The following is a 5,498-nucleotide window of genomic DNA, read 5'->3' on the forward strand; positions in this document are numbered from 1 at the left end:
AAACCTATTCCATTCCTAGTTAGAACTCTCATTGCCTGTCTTTCTTGTCTCTGTTATTCTGTTCTGTTTGTGGTTCTTTATCCCTGTCTCTATCTCTCTCTGTCTTTTTCTGTCTTTCTGTCTCTCTGTCTCTGTCTCTCTCTTCTTCATCTTTATCTTCTTCTTCTCTCTATCTCTGCTTCATGCTTGTGGATTAGATGTCAGGTATTGCCTACTTCACAGTCTTGCTTGCCTGTTCCCATGCTCTCACCCATGAAATTTATGGACTCTAACAATTATTGGTCCCCAAATTAAATGTTTTCTTTGATAAACTGCCCTGTTCATGAAGTCTCATCACAGCCACAGAAAAATGATCTAAAGTGAGGATTTTACTTCATCTTACATTTATGTTACCCAATATTATTTATCTCTGCCTTGTGTTCTCTGTCCTCTTCTTACCAAAAGACATGTTAACCATTATCATGTGTTCTGTATATATTGACTGTAAATCACATTCTATTTCTAAATGAGATTATGCAGTTGTTTTTCTTTTTACATTCAACTTATATAACATGGCATAATGTGCATTAAATCACCCATGCTACAGCAAATCACCAGGAGTCCTTGCTTTTAACAGTTGAGTAACTATGTTTTGTATGTGACTGCCGAAGTTTCACGAACACTTCCTCCACTGTTCTATGTCTTGGTTATTTCCCTGCCATAAATATAGGAAAAATTATCCTATAAACATGCAAAACATACTCATTTTATAGAATGAGATATCTTTGTCCATCACTTACATTTAAGCTAAAATTGCTTTATTTTTCAAATAGGCATCTGGTGCCATTTTAAGATCAAATCGTTGTCCATCACTTACATTTAAGCTTAAATGGCTTTATTTTTCAAATAGGCATCTGGTGCCATTTTAAGATTATTACAATTATTTTATGTAGTTATATAAGTTTAAAATTATCGCATAATAACATAATTTCCTTTCCTTTTCTTCATTTCAAACCCTCCCATGTCTTCCTGCTTTCTTTGTTTCACATTTTATCATCAATGGATGTTTTACACAGACACATACACACAAATACACATGCACACAAACACACACACATTCTCAAATATAACATGCTCAGTCTATGTTACTTGTTTTTTAGATAACACTATTGTATAACTAGCATCCTAGGAAAAGACCATTCCTGGCGCTCTCAGTATTCTTTGGTTGCCTATTTTTTCTTATGTAGGGCTGAGGTCTTCAGGTCTTATGCTATCAAGTTTGTATGCCTATTGCTGCTGTACTTGTTCTGCTCATGTTTATGTAATTATGTTTGTGAGAGTTTATGGGTGTAACTTCTGATTTTACTTATATATACAATCTCACAGCAAAACTCTTGAGTTTCTTGGTCTTAAAATATTTCTGCCAACTCCATCTACCCTCCCTCCTCTGCAATTATATCAAAACATTATGTACATTTCAGATGTACTCATTGGGACTGGGCTTCATAATTTTTCATTTTGATTGGTTGTGGTCTTCCATATTAATCTTTCTCTGTTGCAAAGAAAAGTTTATTTGATGGGGGCGGGGGTGAAGACCATCCTTATCAGTGGGTATAAGCACAAAAATCTAGAATATAGTTAAGAATTATTTTGGATTAGTAAAGTTGTGGTTGCAGGTTCTCCTCCAAGATCAATAGCCTTGAATAGATGGCTAAGCTTTCAGTCATGTTAGGCTTGATTTGCTTTTTGTTGAGCTCATCTTAAGTCCAATTATAAAGGTACTAAGTAAGACCAAGGTATGCAAGTCACTACTTTCCCTTATGGTTATCATGACATATTGGGCATTGTTGTGAATTATAGCTAGGTAGGACTGTCAGTCGTTTTGATTCTTCTGTATGGTTTCTTTTCATACCATAAACCTAGTTCTCAGGGAGGAGAAGTTAATGTCAATTCCAGTCCAGGGACCTCTGAGTTTTATGCCTAAATTTAATTGAGTTCTCAGCAATATGTAATACCTTCTGCCTCTGGGGGGGAAATCAATTCAAATATCTCATATGTTTTGGGAGTAGCTTAGACAACCATGTTACTTATTATAGTTAAAGGCACTATAAATCTTTATATTTAGTTTCTGTATTAGACAATTCATATTTAAGTGTATATTTATATAGATAATTAATGAGAAAATATACAGCTATTATGTGTTTGGGAGCATTCATTTATGTTTGTACTTCTGGGTATTGAGTATAAGTTCTCATGCATAATGAACTACATTCACATTTACATAAAATGTTTTGATCTTTTACATTACAATATCTTTTGTTCTTCTTTGGCTCAATTGAATACTTTTATTGGTATTTTTTGTCTTGGCATATTACTCTTCAAAATATTCATATATGGACTGGCTCAAGAGCAAAGACTCTCTTGCAGTCTCATTACCAGAACTCAACCTCCAGATTCTATTAGATAATAGTTGAGAATTAATTAGAGAGTTTTCTTCTGAACTCCACACATTATCCACAATATCAGTGTGGTTGCTATAACAAATATACTCAAGTACACACATAACAAAAAAAAATGAATAAGAACTTTAAACATTCATTTATTTACAGTCCTAGGATTTGCAATATGTGTTTGAAGTTAAAATAAGTTTAAAAGTTAAAAGGTTAAAAACTGAGAACTTTGCTCAGTATGAATCTGAGTGACTATTTCCTCTTAGTCATATGAAGACACACAGCTATTAAAAGCAGCTAAGGAAATATGTGAAAAAATAATTTCTCATTGTAGTATGATTAAAATATAATGCCTATTAGTAGAGATGGAAAGAAATGAGTGGCTTGTAATACCACCTCCCATTTCTGAACAGCACACTATTGGCAGTGATACTACAAGCTTGGTTAACCAAAGGAAATTTAAGTATGTATTTGATTTTGAGCCCATTACCAGGCCTTCCTTCTGAAGCTCAGTATTGGGCAGAGAGCCTCTTGACTCTTTCGAAATCAACATTCACAGGTGAGCCACTAAAATAGCATTAGCAAAAAGGAAAACATCTTCATCTAATGCCCAGCCTCCAGTGGCGAGTCATAGTGTGAGAAAGAGACAGGACTTTACAGTTGAGAATGCAAGAACAGGAGAAGACTTTGTTTACAATTCAGTGCCAAGTATTTCACAAAATGATCTAGCGCTAGTAGTTAAACAATCTTGGAACACAGGCAGAACTGGAAACACAGATGCCTGGAAAAGCATCTAACTGAGATGGAGGCCATCACAGGACAGGCTTGAGTACCTGCCAACATCACTGCCATTTTATTTTATATACAATCACCCTTTCAAAGAATGTGCAAATTGCTGTTCTTATGAGACTCAAGTATACACGTGCTCTACTATGTTCATAGTTTTATTCATCATAGGCAGACATAGGAAACAATCCAGATGTCCCTCAACTGAAGAATGTCTAAAGAAAACATGAAAAATGTGGTTCATTTACATAACAAAATACTACCCAGCTATTAAGAACAAGGGCATCATGAATTTTGTGGTCAAATGAATAGGAAGGAGAAGATATGCTGAGTGAGATAATGTAGACCCAAAAGAACATGGCTGATATGTACTCACTTATAAGTGGATATTAGCCATAAAATACAGATACATATGCTCTACTCCACAGACCCAAAGAAGCTAAACAAAAAGGAAGGTCCAAGTGAAGATGCTTGAATCTCACTTAGAAAGAGGAATAAAATAGTCGTAGGAGGCAGCTGGAAGGAGGGAACTGGGTAAGAGAGGTGATGGGCAGGAGAATGGGGTGGCTTTAGATCAGATGATGGAAGAGACAAGAAAGAGGGCCCAAGGGCTAGAAAAGTGAACAGAAATCAGTGTGTAGCAGAGGATGGGAAGGAGTTATAGGAAGGAATAGGGGATGGAAGGGTTGCGAATATCTCTAGGGCATGGCAGTGACCTGGGTTGGGGAGACTTCCAGGAGTCTCTGAGAGTGACTTCAGCTGAGACTCATTGCAGTATGGGATATAAAACCTGAACTGGCCATTTCTTATAACCAGGCAAGATACCCAATGGAGGGATAAGGACACCAACCTATCCTCAAAAATTTTGACTCAAAATTTGTGACCTATTTACAATGATGCAGGGACATAGATGGAGCAGAGTCTATGGGAATATGCTGAAGACTGCACTGCCCCTTGCTTGGGGGCCACTATGTCCCACCCGAGCTGCTACTCCAGTCTGCAGGTCAAGGTCTAGCAAGAGAGAGAGTGGGGATAAAGGGGAAGAGACACAAAGAATGGGACAAACACAATCCAGAGTGTGTGACCAAGTCTTGTTTACTAAAAGGAAAATCCTGGGTATATATACACTTCACCATGTGCCTTGCAGTTGTGGATAACTTGAAAACAAGTCTCTCAGGGTATATGGCCTGAGATGGCTGCAAAGATGATAGCCACTTTCTGCTAGGAGTCGGCTCCCAACAGGAATGGACAACCAACAGCTGGCTCAACTTGAGAGGCATCCCCTTAGCAAAAATCAAACTCTGACACTATTAATGGCACTGTTATGCTTGCCTACAGGAACCTAGCTTACTGTCTTCTGGGAGGATCCACCCAGCAGCTGACTAAAACAGATGTTGAGACCCACAGCCAAATAATGGACAGATCTCAGAGTCCATTGTTTGGAGAGTTATAGGAAGGATTGAGGGTCCCAAAAAGACAGGAACTCCACAAGAAGACCAACAGAGTCAACTAACTTGAAAACTTTAGGGCTCCCAGAGACTGAACCACCAACCAAAAAGTATACAGGCAACTGACATAGTACCCCCTCACATATGTAGCATATGTGTAGCTTAGTCTTCATGCAAGTCCCCAACAGTTGGTGAAGGGGTGGTCACTAAATCTGTTACCTGCCTGAGGATCTCATTCTTCTTGTCTGGCTTGAGTGGGAGAGGATGTACCTAGTACTGCAGTCTAGATGTGACAAGGTGGGGTGATACCCAAGGCATAATACCCCAGGTCATAGCCGAAGGAGTGGGGCCATGGGGGGAGCAACTGGTGAGCAGAGGACCTGGAGTGGATGAGGCAGCAATCAGGATTTAAAGTGAATAACTAAATATATTAATGAAAAAGTCACTCACCACCACCCCTTGTCTTTTATAAGCCTTGTTTTTTAAATTAATTACTTAATTTACATCCCACACTCTGAACTTCCATTACCCCCTCAAGGAGCCCCTCTACCCCTCTCTCTCACCTTCTCCCCTGAGAGACTGTGCCTTCCCCGGGTGTTCCCCCACCCTGGTACATCAACTCTCTACAGGCTTAGGCATGTCCTCTCTCACTGAGGCCAGAAATGGCAGCTCTGTTGATGAAATGATTCCCTGGCCAGGAAACAGCTGTAGAGACAGCCCCTGCTCCAGTTTTTGGTGGACACACATGGAGACTAGGCTGCACTTCTGATACATATGTGCTGGGAGTCTCGTTCCAACCCATGCTCTTTGGTTGGTTGCTCAGTCTCTGAGAGCT

Source organism: Arvicanthis niloticus, chromosome 1, assembly GCF_011762505.2.
Source record: "Arvicanthis niloticus isolate mArvNil1 chromosome 1, mArvNil1.pat.X, whole genome shotgun sequence".
Lineage (NCBI taxonomy): Eukaryota > Metazoa > Chordata > Mammalia > Rodentia > Muridae > Arvicanthis > Arvicanthis niloticus.